This window comes from Schistocerca nitens, chromosome 5 (genome assembly GCF_023898315.1).
Source record: "Schistocerca nitens isolate TAMUIC-IGC-003100 chromosome 5, iqSchNite1.1, whole genome shotgun sequence".
Lineage (NCBI taxonomy): Eukaryota > Metazoa > Arthropoda > Insecta > Orthoptera > Acrididae > Schistocerca > Schistocerca nitens.
In genome coordinates, this window is record NC_064618.1 from 627,573,904 (window position 1) to 627,590,625 (window position 16,722).

The window sequence follows — 16,722 nt, forward strand, 5'->3', positions numbered from 1 at the left end:
TCTGTAGTTGTTTACATTGTCTTTATCCCCTTTTTTATATACAGGAATAACTTTTGATGTTTTCAACACATCAGGGAAAGTGCCTGCCTGAAGTGAGCAGTCGCATAAATGTGTGAGTACTTCAATTAGGTTTGATGCGCTCTTCTTTAACATTGTTGCAGGTATACCATCAATACCTGCCGATTTGGAATTTTTTAGTCCTTTTATTGCTTTAGATACTTCATCTTGTGAAACAGAACTGATGTACATTGATCCTCTACATGCACTTATTTTATATTCTTTTGCCTGGGTGTTTTAAAGTTTGATTGTAACATATTTTCAGCAACACATGTGAAAAAGTTGTTAAATGTGTTAGCTACTTCTAAGGGGTTTGTTACTTATTTATTTTTATGTGATAGTGTTATATTTTTGCAAGGTTGTCTGTATTCTCCACATTCTTTTTTTATAACACTCCACATAGCCTTTGATGTATTTGCTGAATTATAAATGATTTCATCATTATGCATTGTTTTTGCTGCTTTTATTACTTTTCTTAATATTTTGGGGTATTTTTTTATAGTATGCGCATACTACAGGTAAGGAATTTTTTGAGTTATATATTTCATGAAGTAGTCTTTTCTTCTGGCATGAAACCCTTATTCCCTTTGTGATCCAGCTGTTCGTTCTAGAGTTTCCCCGTATGGTTAATGTTTTCAGTGGGAATGCAAGTTCAAAGAAATGGGTTAATGTATCAATGAAAGTGTTGAATTTTTCATTTATATCGTTCATTTTGTACACTCCTAGCCATTTTTCTTTCTGTAATAAGTTGTTGAAGTAGTTCACATTATGCTGATTATAACTTCGATATGCTGTTCTGAAAGACATGTTGTTAATAATACTGCCTTGTACTTTTATGCTTAATATTTGAGTACAGAGTTATGTCGTAATTACCATTGTGTTGAGGGATTTTTTAGTATGAGTTATAAGAGAAAAATAATTGTTTGCTGCTTGATCACCAGTTTTATTAACCACAACAGTCAAGTTAGTAAATTAGGAATTATGTTTCATATATTTCCTAAAAACAATGAGATGAAACAAAAATGGGTAAATGCTTGTAAATGTGCTGATTTGTTTACAGTTTAAGTTGCTCATGTCCGCTCAGTACATTTTATTGATTCAGATAATGAAAGGGATTTGAAAAGTAAACTGTCGAATATTCCTTCCACGCTAATGACTGATGCTGTTCCATCTGTAAATCTAACATCATCTGGTGCTGATTTAGGGCATAGTAATGAACCTAATAAAGACAAAAATATTCCTGCACAAAAAAGGAAGCCACCATAAAGAAGTAGAAGATATTTTACAGGTAAATGTATTACCACCTAATGAAGAAATTACTACTAGACAAAAATTTAACCTTGCTAGTAAACACTGCTGACAATTAGAATTCATGGAAACAGAAATAACAGACTTTAGGCAAATGAATGCAGGTTTACGTGAGTTTCTCTCCTGATGTAGTGCTCAGTTACTGAAATAAAAACATTCAAAAAGTGATTCAGCGCTCTTTTTCTGACTGTCAGCACAAGTGGTTTTGAAAGGATGGGGTACAAACTGGTCATCTGAAGGTATTGCGAAGGTTGTGACTTCTTTTTGCCTATTTTATAAAGCATTATCTTCTGTCAGGATTGTACTGAAACATCCTCTTCATAATGAAGGCAATATTAACAGAAGACAGCCAGTTCAGTGTTCCACCAGGTTTTATTGATTTAAGCCTTAGTATTTTGAAAACTAAAAGCTATTAACAAAATTAGAAAAAGACATAATTCTTAGCTTTGATGAAGTGAAAGTAAACAGTGGTTTATATTTTGACCAGGCAAGGAGAAAAAAAGAACAAGAAAAACTTGACCAGCAAATTTGTAGTATACCAAAAGGAAATGAGGAAAAAATAAAAGAAAATAAATCTAATAATATAGAGCTTGTTTATTAAACCAGGGGCCTAGAAATGATATAGAGGCTTTGTCCCACCATGGCCCTCAGTCGTCCACAACCTCACAATAGGCCACAGCTGTCCATCCACCCCACCACTGCCCCACACCGAACCCAGGCTTATTGTGCGGTTTGGCCCCCAGTTCACTGTTTTTCTGAAGAATTCAATCTTTTCTGTGTTTTGTACAGTGTTAACTCATTTATCTAAAAATAAACGCTGCCCGGATGAATCTGCACACTGCCTTGCCACACATTTAAAGTCCATGCCAGTGAAACTTTGTGAAGCAGCCTGTATACGCGCCTTGTGACTTGATGGATAGACTGAGTGGAGACTCACCTGCTTGCTCATGAGTTTACAGACAGACTATATCACTGACTAAGAAACAAATAAATCTTCAGGAACAAAACCATGATCCAAAAGGGAAAAGTAATGGAAGAGGAGAGTGTGGTATCTTGAGGACAATGTACCTCGGAACACATAATGTTCCCTGGTTAGTGCCCCCATCCAGTGACCAATTTTAGGAGCACAGGGAGTATTTTGTTTATGTGAGAGATGAGGTTGTGCTTTACGCAGCATTTGTAAATATATTGATACACAAATTTAAATGTTGTATAATTTGTTAAAGCTACTTGGTATTTATTGTTTATTCTTCAGTGCAAATTTTTATGGGCAGTAAAATTTGATACATTTTTAGAACACGTTAGGTATCGTGTGACAGTTAAGCCATACTTCACTGATCGTGCACCATCTTTTATCTTAAAATGGAAGAAGGTCTTTCAACATGGAACACTGGTATTTACAAATGAACTGAGTTTCATTATCATCTTAATGATTTCAGCTGTCTTTATAATGGAAATTCTGTCATTTTACGTAGCTTACACTTTAAAATTATCTAACTTTTACTGTTTTCTGATAATACTTCTACTTCATTTGACTCCACTTACTAATTATGTATGGGTGTGTAGTAGGGTAATAATGTAACAAACTATTAAATACAATATTGGCAATATTTTGTTGACTGCAGCACTTTTAAATTTGAATAGAATATTTATTCCAAGGTACATGACCATGCACATTGGAGCATTTTTTCGCATTGAGAAAAATTTTACTTTTCATATTAATTTTTGTAATTTCAAGAAAAAACTACACCATACAGGAAGTGAATGTTATCATTTAATAAAGAAATAATAAAATATACTAAAGTTCTATTACAAGTCTGGCTAGCGGTGAAAGTCTGAAAAGAGTTCCAAACTGCAACACTTTCTCCTACTGGTCATTGATCAAAGCTATGGTTCATTTCATTGTGCCCAGTCAGTTGTACAATATGGAAAACAAGCAACTCACCACAGCTTCTCACAGATATCACTAAGTCTGTACAGCTGGACGACTTGTCTGGCATAGAGGTAATAAATTATGAATGCAAACCTTCCTTGTGAATGAGTTTACTTGTTAGTGAAAATTGTATCAATATTCCTACAGTGGCTTCTGAAATTACCTTCACATACAGACAGAAAAATTGGGTGATGGACTTTAATATGATATGAGCAGCGTTCAGTAAATAATGCAACACATTCTTTTTCTCGGCCAATTTCAGTTTAAAAAATGCAGAATTTGTTGAGGGACATAGACATGACTTCTGCAATGTTGGAATGTGCAGTCATGCTCGTTTGAGATGATCTAACAAATGGCTCACTGCTCAACTGGACGTCTCTGTTGATACTGCTGAGACACTCATCCATCAGTTTGGGTACTCAAAAGTTTGTGCCCTCTGGGTTCCTTGCAGCCTAACAGAAGACCGTAAACAGCAACAAAGCACCAAATGTGCAGAATTGCTTTCATGCTACAAGACTGATCATGATTATTTTTGATCAAAGACCATTTCAGGTGACTAAACATAGGTTCATCACTTCTGGAAACAAAACGGCAATCCATAAAATTATGCTACACCACTTCCCCTCTGAAGAAGCCTCACCATTAGTTGGTAGGGTCATGGCAAAAGTCTTCTGTAACTCAAGCAATTATTGTGTTTGATGTACTCCCTCATGGCACAACAATCAATTCTGAAGTGTATTATGTTACCCTCAGGAAATTGAAGAAATGATTTCAGCATGTTCATCGCCACAAAGATGTAAATGAACTGTTCCTTCTCTGTGACAATGCAAGACCTCACACAAGCCTGTTGCCTCACAACCTGTGAGGAGCTCACAAAACTTCATTGGACTGTTCTTCCTCATTGATCCTACAGCCTGTATTTCACATCTTATGACTTCCATCTGTTTGACCCACTGAAGGATACTCTCTGCAGGAAGCATTACACGGATGATGGTGAGGTTATCAATGTAGCAAGATGTTGGCTCTGACATTGACCAAGCAGGCATACAGGCCCTCCCAGTAAGTTGGCATTAGACTATAGCGTTGAATGGATTATGTTGAAAAATAGGGTTTTGTAGCCAAAAAACTGAGAAATAATCTGGTATATTGGAGTCTTGAATAAAACCAACCTGTTTTTAGAAAAAAAAATGTGTTCCATTACTTACTAAAGCCCCTTGTAGTTGGAGGAGTGTTGAAGGGACATGTTACTGGGTACACATTTCCACATTTAAGCACCATCAACATGCCTGTGAAGCTACAAGGTGATTCATTTGTGCATCTTTTCTGTTTGAGTTATTTTGTAATATGGGATCTATGTGTTTTGCAGTGACAGGTCTAGTACGTTGTTCTTATTTTGGACCTGCACCTACTCATTGTGACGCCACAAGTTTATTCCAGGTCATACGTGTAATATTTTGTTTCGTGTCTTTACGTTCAAATACTGTCCCATTGTTTCATGATGGGATAGTGCTATTGTACCCTCACTGTGTCATAGATGTGGTTGTGGTGTGTGGCGAATGCTGTGGTCGTGTTTGGTGGTGAGGCTCTGCATTGTCAGTGGTGTGAGAGATCCCTCTATGTCGAGATATGTGTAAGCCACGTTTTTAGCAATGGTGCACATAGATTATGTGCATTTGGGATTAGAGAGTCTCCGTTGTGTGTGTTTTTCTCTCATGCTGGTCCATGGTCCCCTTGTTTTGTAGCAAATATCACGCACACCATGCTCAAGCTTAATCAGTTGTGGTCCTACACCTGGGTCATAACAACAAGATGATTGACAGTTGAGTTATTGTCATGGCAGCAACATAATGACAACCAACCAGAGAATGAGCTTTCTGTGCTTTTGGTTCTGTTCACTGTTGTCATACATCCCTCAACTATATTAGCTGCCAGTTGCCACAGTCAGTTGCAGATGATGCATGCAGTCAGTAACATAACAATTGTGCTCCACTTTTATTGTTTGCATTGTTTCTGTATGTGGTGGGTTTATTTTTCCTGCTAAGCTAATGCAATAATGGACTTAAATGGACAACATGTGGATATTTACAGAACGAAACATGCACCTGTTACTACTGCAGCCATATTGAGGGCACAGACAATTGCAAACTCTTCAAGGTCATTTTTTGAGGGACAAAAGGAGTAATACTTGCAAGGGGAGAGATCATAACTGTAGGATGGGTGCTTGTGTTCTCCCACTTGATTTGGCATAACTTCTGTGTTATGACATATACAGTATATGGATGTGCATTATCATGAAGTAACAGCACCACTTGTTCCACCATTCCACAATGGTGCTTTTCAATAGACATGCTGCCCTATATGCGTTCTTTATTCTCCAATGTATTTCTACCAGTGGTTGTTCTTCAGCAGCCAAGGAAAGAATAACAGCACATTGGTCCTGTTTGGATACATTTGGTAATAATGTTGCCGTAGTTCATGTTTCCACACCTAGGTGCCTCACAACCTCACAGATAACAGGTAAGTTGCAGCAAAAATGGCTCTTCCTCAGTGGCTCTTATGGATGTCAAAAGAATAGCTACAGCAAGTGATTTGTAATGAACAACTGGAGAACAGGACTCCACCGCAGCTCTGGTATAGGTTACGCGCACTAGCTGATTACCAGCAGATACTGGACCACACACTTTGTCAAACTTCCATTGAAAGTGCAACTTCCCATCATTGCTCATGAATGTGAGTAGTTGGATAATAGGCTCAAGCAGCAGATAGAATCTGCTCCGTATTCAAACACTGAGGATGCCTGCTCCATCACTGCAGCTGAGCCTGGCTAATCACTAACAAACTCTGCCAGCTGTGGCATCATGGCCTCTGGCTAGTACAGTGACCTTCATGCAAATACAACAACCTCCAACACATCTGGCAGCCACATTTCTTGTGCCATGACATCCAAGTGGGCACAACTTTGCTGGTTTCACATGCAGTTTGGCAACACTGTCACCCAACTTGCAACTACCTGAGAGAGTTGTGCAGTCTTTGATAGATGCACTGGACCTTGGAGGCTGTTCAAGTCACCTTATCTCACACCATGGGAATAAATCGTCGGTCATACCACTGCAACAGAACAATAGCAGATTTCAATCCTGACCACACATGCCAACAATATTATCTCATTGATTCAGTTCTTAACATGAATATTTCACCTCCAACCCATCTTCTTACATCACCAAGTAGTTCTACTATGCGTCTCCATGCAGCAAACAGCTCTGTGACCACCAGGCTCCAAGTCTCACACACTGGATCTGGCTCTCAAAGATGCTATCACATGGAGCTTCCTCATCACAGACATCAGTGAAGCTGTTCTTGGCAGTGATTTCCATCACCATTTCTGATAACTACCAGATTTGGCTAGCAGTACATTGATTCACCAAGACAGTGGCCACTCCATTGTTGGCACTATTGGCCACACCCTTACGGCAGCACAGCACATGCTTGCTGCATCACCTTTGGATGACATCACACTTTGATGGACGATCATTGTCGCTATCTACAACAGTGCATTGTGTCACACATTAAAATGCAACAAATCCAACTACTTTGAGACACATCTGTATTCCTTGTGTGTACAGCAAGAAAATGGCACCACATGATGAGCAATCCACTAGATGTTAGAGGAACTCACCACGGCATGGCGCCATCTACAAATTTATTAAAGACAAAAGTCACCTCCACTTACCCATGACAACTTCGTCACACCATCTCAACCTGATCTTGACATGGCAATGGCTGTCTCCCAGGAAGTGCCTCTGTCAACACAATCTTCACTCATCAACAAAGTCAGTAATGCATCTCCTTCTCTTGTGTTTCCTGCTAATGCCCCATGCATTCCTGCAACCCTAGTCTCTCCATGAGTGTTGTTTACACAGTGCACTATCATAAATGGAATGGTACACAAGATTACCTCCACACCAGGTCCTCCAGTCCACCAAAAACTGCACATGTTATCACCAACACACTCCCTGCTGCCAAGGTGGTGGCCAATGAACCTTTAATAGCCACAGTTGTGAGAACTTTGGACAGTTCATTGGCTACACCCATTAATTTAGTGCCCTAGAAGATGGGACTGTATTTTATGTGGAGACTACATAGCCCTTAATGCTCGTACGATAACTGACAGTTACCTGATACTGGACATTCATGATTTCACCCTGTTCCTTGTGCATACTTCAGTTTTCAGTGCAAACATATGTACCTGCAAATACCAAAGAGTGTGGAAGATGTTCACAAGGCAGTGATTATCACAACTTTCAGCTTATTCTAGTTCTTGGTAATCCCATACAGCCTCAAACAAGCAGCTCAAACCTGGTAGCAATTTATTGACAGTATTTTGTTCAATCTAACTTTCTGCTACACCTACCTAGATGACATCCTCGTTTTTTCCCCATACAAGTACACATATGAATTGCAACTGAAAATGTTTTTGACTTGCTTGCTGAAAACGTGTCACAATTAATGAAGACAAATACCAGCTTTTACAGATTCAGGTGATCTTTCCTCGACATGTTACCAACACAGTCAGAATTCATCCTATGACACAGCAAACAGAAGTCATCCATCAGCTCCAGCCACTACAGGGCTTCCAACAACAGTTATGTCAATTCCTTGAGTTTATTAATTTCTATCACCATCACCTTATACAAGCAGCCACCATTTGGGCCCCAGTCACAGAGGCTGTCGTGGGATAGAGTACTACAAGTAAACATAGGCTGGCATGGACACCCCTACCCCACCCCCTTCCCCTGCATGCTGTTTACCTTTGAACAGCTTAAAGACTGCCTTGCACAAGCCACAACTTTAGCAATCTCACTTCCTCGTGCTCAACTCACTGTTATGTCTGATGCAGCTGACTTTGCTGTTAAAGCAGTTCTCCAGCAGGAAATGGTAGATGTACAGCAACTATTTTGATATGTCTTGAGTAAACTGACAGCTTCACAGTGTAAATGGTCCACCTGAGATTGTGAACTAGCGGTTTTGTGAAGCAGTTCCCCAAATGAAAGATAATGTGGAAGGTAGAACACTATGGTAGTTATTTCTACAGAACACCGATTGCTAGTGGACTCAGTGTGGTATGTGGCATAAGACATCTGCCCCAGGTAATTCCACCACCTGGATTATATTGCACAGTTTATGACACATGTCCACCACCTGAAGGTTGTGGACATTGTTGCAGACTGTTTCCCGTGGATAAATGCAATATTCACACAAGCTGACTACGATAAGTTTGTGGAGGCACAGCTGAAGGATCATCAAATACACCACCTTCTCCATGATCCCACTGCCAACCTCAGACTTGAACATCCCTGACACCATGCATGACTAGATAAATCTTATGTGATGTGTCACAAAACTGAAATCACCCCCTCGTCCTTAAGCCACTTCAGAAGATCATCTCTGACCAGTTTCACAACTTTTTACATCCCAACATCTGCCTGATGACATGCCTCATCACAGATTGCTTCAGTACCTCTCAGTTTGAATGCCCTGTGTCCTATAACCGCTGATCAAGGGCAGCAATTCAAATCTTCCCTATTTAGTGAACTATGCAATCCTTGTGGCACTCATCGATATTGGATGTCTGCTTACCATGTTCAGAGCAACAGCCTCATTGGATGGTGGTACCATACCTTGAAACTGGCACTCAAGTGGCACTGAGGCCAATGGACCAAACCCCTGCCCTTGGGTGCCATTGGGCGTGTGCTCGGCACACAAACATGACTCAGGCTCTTCTCTGGCAGAGATTCTGTATGGTGAAACTCTCTCCTTACCAGCTGATTTCTTGCTTTGACAAACACTGGTTGCAGCCACTGACCTGCCCACTCTCTGTGCAAGTGTCAAACGCCATATAGCGCACATCTGCATCCCTCCTTCACAGATGCAGAGTGTGCCACAAATCTTTACACAAAAATGCTGGCTCATTGTGATTTCATTATGCTCAGCAATAACACAATCCGGTCAGCTTTTCAGCCATTGCATATGAGCCTGTGCAAAGTGCTTAGATGAGGCGTAAACACTTTTGAGATATTACTGGATGGAAACCCCTATGATAGTGACAATAAACTGTCTCAAGCCCATTTGGACACTGCACAACGACCCATCCACCAACAATGCACTGCCTTTCACTGAACATGTCACCAAAGTGGCATCACCTCAAAAGACTTGCACCAGACGATCAGGTCTACCCACTGGGAGGCCCTCGCCACATGTTTCATTTTCACTGCTTCCTTCATGGCAGCCAGCCCCCTGCCACTCAGATGAGTGGCCCAATAGCACATGCCAATGCCACCAATGACATCAAGGTATGCTTTGATATCCAAAACTTCCTACCAGATGACCTGAGCATCATATTTGTAGACAGTTTTCTGGTCCTTGAGGAACAACACCTGGAACGGCACACCGTGATGATTTCACCGCTTGTCTCTTCACACGTCTACATCCTGCCGTGTGATGTGGACTCACTGCTGTTACAACATGCCTGTCACCAGATGGCTACTTTATTATCACCACACCCAGAACTTTGCATCCACTCAACACCTCTTCCAAAGATTCTGTAACTTCCATCACACAGTGTGACCCAACAGGCTCTACCCCAACAACTGTAACCTATGACCAGTCCCACTAATGCTATACTTGGCAACCACCAGTACATCTTCAGGACTATCACCTCTGTACAATGACACAAGAATTTCTCCCATGTGTGGATGTTCCAGCCAGTGTGAACACTGCTTTGACCAACATCTCAGATCTCAGGATGCCTCTACTGCCGTACAGGTGTCTTACAATTTTGGCATCTTTGAATTATGGTGGTCACCTCTCCCGAGTACTCTGCACTAATGGCAGGGTGGGGGAGCTCTTTGGGGATCCTGCAACACATTGACCTCACTGACTATTTACTGCAGTCTCACACAGATGAACGGTGACAGCACTTTAGTTTGTTGTGGGAATGTCTGTTGTACGGGTGTGATATTGTATTGTGGTTATTTGTGTAACAGCAGGAGTGCTATCTCATATAGGCATGTGTTATCTGTCACCCTGATAGTATCCCAGGGTAGGACTCTACAGTAATTACCTCCCCTTTCTGATGGTGCAATTAATTTTATTTGCAACTTCTAACAGAATTTAAATTTGCATTTGTTTTTAATTACAAAAACATTAATAAATGCAAAATAACCAAATAAATCATATCAGATATGTGATATAAAAACAATATGTGGTGAAGATTTCCTAGCATGCACTGCATTGCTAGTATGTGTAGGCTAGCTGTCTAGCCTCATTAATTAAACCAGTTTTTAAATACTTGTATTTCAAATCAACTTTTTGACAACAGACGTGAATACCTCAAAAATGTGTCTCACTGAATTCTTTCATCTGACACACCAACTGTCTTTGCAGTTCATTTGCTTTAGTTACTAAATTAATAACGTTTGTTTGATACACATTGTTTTCTTGTACTGAAGTAAATCTGCTTTACATAGTACAGACACAAATGCAGTACAAAATTGTTCAGCATGTTGGCTGCCTCACAGCATAAGTAATGTTCTGCTCAGTCAGATTTAACATTACCACATGGAGTGGCCCTTATTACTTGTGTTGTCTCATAGCTGGTTCAGGTAAACATCCTGACTGTTGAGTGACAAATCTCACAAGAATTGTTAGTGGGTCCTCTCTTGTCCTTAACTTGCTTCTAATTATTTTAAAATAGGATTCAAAAACTGTGATGTTTGCTGATGACAAGCACACTAATCATGGGTCTAAATTCAACTCTACCAGACAGCACTCATGTGTTACCTGAGCAGGCCTAAAACTGGTTCAAGTGAACAATCTGAATCTTAATCTCACAAAGACTCATGATGCACTGTTTTAGACAAGCAGAAAAAGTCTGCTAGCACTAAAAGAACACATTAATTGTCATACAGTAGAATGGAACACTGTGCATAAAATATCTTAAGGCCTAACTGGGAACATGTTAAAATGGAGTCACCATATAGGTAAACTAATTAAAATTCTCAGTCTACCATGTTTCACACATAGAAATCTCTTTCGCTATGTGAATCTAAAGATTAGAGTGTTTGCGTATTTTGGATATTTTCACTCACTGTTGCCTTATGGACCAACTGGTACAGCATTAAATTATGTTTCGCATTCTGGCCCTAGACAGTGTGGTTGAGCCCAACTGACCACCATGTCGTCCTCTGCCAATGGCGTCATTGGAGGGCATGTGGTCATCACACCACCCTCCTGGTCATTGTCAGGTTTCATTATCTTTGAACTGCTACTAATCAGTCAAGCAGCTCCTCAGTTGGCCTCATGATACTAAGTAAACCCAGTGTCAGTCCTCTCACCAAAGAAACATTCCTGACAGAACCAGTAATTGAACACGGGCCCACCACATGGCAGTCAGCTGTGCTGGTCACTCAGCTATAGAGGCAGAATTTGGTGCAGTGTGCCTACACTAAATATATTCAGCAAAAGTGAGTAGTAAGAATGTCGTCCAAAGTAGATAACCACACACCTTGCAAAGGTCTCTTCAAGAATCCTGATGTTCTTGCACACATTTTCCAAGTTCATTTAGTTTTGTAGGAGAAATAAATTTCATGGAGTTGTTTGCATTCTTGTTGATGTGCCAGTAAATTATAAAGTAAAGAACAATTAAAATGAGTCGCTTGAGAGTTTGTCTATAGAATTAAATGGTTTGAGTACAGGGATTATAGCAATCTATAGAATTCCTGCAATTTTAGTAATAGTACTTCAGTAGGAAAGTGAGCAAAACATTATGATTGCAGCAGACTTCAACCTAAACATGTTCATTGCAAGCAGTGAACTCATAAAATAAAGTGCATTAATTTAGAAATCTATGTTAAACTTTTCTGAAGGTGCTAGATTAATCAGTTAACCGCAGTGATAATTTATTACAAACTTCCAGTTTTCTCATGTAAGTAAGTACTGCTTAGACTTAGATATTTCTGATCAATAAGCTCTGTTTTTTCAGCATCTAAATGCAGACAAGCTGATGTCTCAAGAAACGCACGTAAAAAATTCTACACATGTTATAGTGTTTATTCTGCAATAAACTAAATGTCCTAAGCTGGCTTATAGAGCACTACAGTTCAAGTGTTCCCTTCATTTAATATAGTAATGAATTCTCAAGGACATGGAACACCTCAAGATCACAATTATGTATATTTGTATGTATACTAACCTGCAGCTGTCCCTGCTTACAGTAGCTTTGCTATGATGAGTGAAGGTGAGTACGTAAGCTATTGTATGTGCAATAATGTCAGCGGCCATCTTGTGTCTACCATTTGTATGGAGGGGCAGGCACAGGAGGGCACATCTATGCATCATACTATTGAAGTAGCAGTTCAGTGTACAACATTCATATTATGTGACAAATTTAACAATTTTTAACATCGTTTATGTTCACTGATCAAAAAACGATATTCCACACCCTAATTCACCCTCTTAGGGGCTTTTTTCTTTAACAATAGAATAGCTTTTCTTTTTTTTTTCCCTTCAGCGTTCAAGCTATCTCCATACCAAATTTCATCAAAATCAGTCCAGCAGATTACTTGTGGAAATGTAACAGACAGAGTTACTTTCACATTTATAGTATGAGTTTGGAAGTATGGATTAAACACACTGAGGATTGTGATTGTATAAGCATTATATTCATTATGCTGACTCATATTATTTGAATATTTTGACCAATAAAAGCATTTTCACAAACATAATAAAGTTCAAAGGTCAAAGATTAAATATTTTCCCTACTTCATCTTATATTCTTCAAATCAATAAATATCTTCTGCTGCATACCTTCTAAAATAGCCTATTTTCTTCTTCATCATTCAAGCTATCTCCTTACCAAATTCCATCAAAACTGATTATGTAGTTTAGTTGTGAAAATGTAACAGAAAGAGTTACTTTCACATTCATAATATTAATATGGATTAAATCACAATTTACTACTCAACAGATACTACTGTAGTACAAGTAACACAATAACTCTTCAATAGTGACATGTTTGGAACAATAGCAGCATTTGTAGACACAGTTGTTGTCACACTAGTGGGCAGTTGGTTCAATAATTCAATATACAATAAAAATACAATTGCATAAGCTTCTGTAACCAGAGTTAGTTGACAGCATTTTCTGGGTGATATATCATGTCTTATTACAAAAACCTATAACTGGTGAAACCAATTTTTTGGCCACAGTTACAATCGTCTCCTTCTGGGTCTGGGTTGGTTTCACCAGTAATTGTTTTTATAATATAACACAGTACCACATATCAGCACTACGCAATAGTTGAATGACAATAACCTAATCTACATGAAATACTTGCATTAACATTTGGCAATCATGAAACTGTTCAGCTATATTTTATTTTAAGTAAGCTCTCTTTCACAAATTCCTGAACTTAGTAGAATTAGTGATTCAATACAAATTGGCATAGCTTACTTTTGAAAAGGGATTTACTATTATTTATGTTTCAGTATCATACATAAGAACTGCTGAATTGTTTCCAAAGAGTGTAGGGCTTATAAAGGGACATCATCCTCTAGCACTACTTTCCCTCAACAGAAGTAGTCGATACCAGAAATATTTTTCGAATTTTGGACAGGTCAGTACTATCTCAGCTATTTTTCTGAAAAATTTCATATAACTTTCATATAATTTTATATATAATACATTATATTTCAAGCTAAAATCTATGAAACAGAATTACTTTATTTTCATTGTTACGATTGATATGTACTAGCTCTAAATGTACAGTTAAATTTTTTTAAGGAACATTTCAAATTACAAAATATTTGGCACACTTAAAATTTGATTACACAATCTGATACTATTTATTATGTTTATTTCTGGATTCATTTATAAAAAAATAATCTAAATTAACAGAAATTCATTTGTGAAGAAAATTTGTAAACCCTTCAAAATATTGTTATTACTGCAGAGTGAAGTCGTAGTAAGCATGCTCTGATGTGATCAGACATATTTTTGTAGTTTGGATGGGTAATGTAATTTCGGCTCTGTTAATATGAAAATTCAAAAGAGAGTGAGATAAAATATGACACAATAAATCATAAAAACAATTCTGCACAGACACTCTTCAAATTTATTTAGATCAATTGGACTATGAGAACCTAAAATGTGAGAATTTCAGCTTCAAGAATCATACCCCTAGATATGAAGAATTGGAACCAAATGTGCAAGAAAAGATAAGTAAAAAGTTCATCTTAAATCTTACTCCTCTCGAATCTTATGAAAAGACTTCATCATCGCAGACAGGACCAACAACAAAGGAGGGAGGGATAGATTACAAATGTGGGCATTGTCTGGGATCAATTGACTTATAATAAAGTTTTGTCTGTTGCAGAAAAGAAAGTGACTTGTTTCATTTACAATTTATACATGAATAAATTTCTGATCACATGAAGCAAGAAAACCAAAAACTGCTCAACAAAGCAAATCATACCAGCAGTGACAATTTAGTACAAATAATGATGGACCAAATCAAATGAAAGAGGACTTTACAACTTCAAACAGGGACATCAAAAAGGAAAGATAAGTACAAACTATTTGTGAAGCTAATTTGCTTGTGGATTCATGTGCTTGTTAGCAAATTGAATAGGAGTGAGGGTAGGAGCGAGGTAGAAATGAAAGCTGTAGGATTCAGTCAGGACATGTCTGAGTCGACTGAAATTGTAGTCAGTAAAGAAACAGTAAAAACATATTTTGCAGTTAATTTTGGCAAAAATAGGGGAAATAAAGATAGGTAACAATAGCAAATCAGACTAAGCACAAGATCAGATTGACCAACTTAGTAATCACGTTTCAGAGATGAAAATGTGTTGTCAGAGGGGTTAAAAAGTGTGAATAAAAAAGTTGATGTTTGAGAAAAAAAATTATTGTTTTGGAAAATGAGTTTGTAGCTGAGTTAGCAAAATAATCAAAGAACGTTGACGATGTCAGAGCTGAACAGAAGGCCATAGCAGAAAAAATGGAACAGAATATCGCCAGTGTAAGCCAAAAAATTTTAAATGTCAAAAACAATATGCAAACTAATGCAACTGTTTTAGATCAAAAAATTTCAGCTGCTCAGAAAATGTATGTGAACCAAAGTCTGTGTGCAAAGAATGGTATTGCGTGGTACAACACTCCTATCAAAAGTTTTCCATCAGACAATTTATATCCATTGGATTTTCTCCACCACTGCAGAGATAGTTCTGTGTCAGGCATGAATGACAATCAAATAATTAAATTTGTTAAAAGATGTCTTGAAGGCAAAGCTCTGTCATGAGTAAATTTAAATTTAAGCCAGTGGGACACATATCAGAGTTCTGAGAAAAATTTTAAATAAATTTTGGTCTAACGGGGGGGGGGGAATAAAAAGTGAATTTTTTAATGGTCCTATTATAGGAATAGGGACAGCACTTTGAAAGAGTTTAATAGAACCAACTTAAAAAATTAGCAATTCCTTGACAAACCATTTGACGAAATGACCTTGACTGATGTACTTAAAAGGAGATTGCAATATAGATTGCACTGGGATTTAGTACACAGATCTGATGATTGTGCTGAAAAATTCTTACATGTTAACAGGCTGGATAGGGCAGTAGAAATGAGTATGTACCATAATAATCAGAATGATAGAAATCGCAGTGGGAGTCAGAATGACAGAAATTGCAATGGGAGTAATTACAGAAACAGAGATAATGGTAACTTCTATGACGATCAAAGTGTTAATAGAGAGAGAAATTTTGAACATCAGCAGGATAGGAATGAAGTGTATAACCATGGGCATTTTAATAGAAGAAATAATCATAGATGACAATGACTTTTGTTTTTCCACTGACGAAACTGCCTATATGAATATCTGGTGGCACAATTGGTTTCTCCCACCATCTTTACATCTTGGGCCTGTTGAAACTACAAAATTTCTGGGGCTTATGCTCGATAGGAAGCTCTTGGTCCCCCCCTGTGTCTTACCTGGCAGCCCGCTCTGTGTGTTTCCTCAATGTCCTATATGTCCTCAATGGTACTTCCTGGAGTGCAGACCAAAACACTCTCCTCTGTTTGTACTGGTCCCTTGATTGTTTGAAACTAGACTATGGGTGCTTTGTTTATGTCTCTGCACATCCATTCCTCTTATGCCGTCTCAACACTATCCACCATCGTGGCTTCTGTTTGGCCACTGGCACCTTTTAAACTATCCCAGTTGAGAGTCAGTATGCCCAAGCTGCTGAACTGCCACAGTCCTACTGCCCTGACTTTCTCCTCAGCAGAACAGCTGGTGTGGCTGAGCAGTTCTAGGCAATTCAGTCAGGAACCGCGTGACCGCTACGGTCGCAGGTTCAAATCCTGCCTCG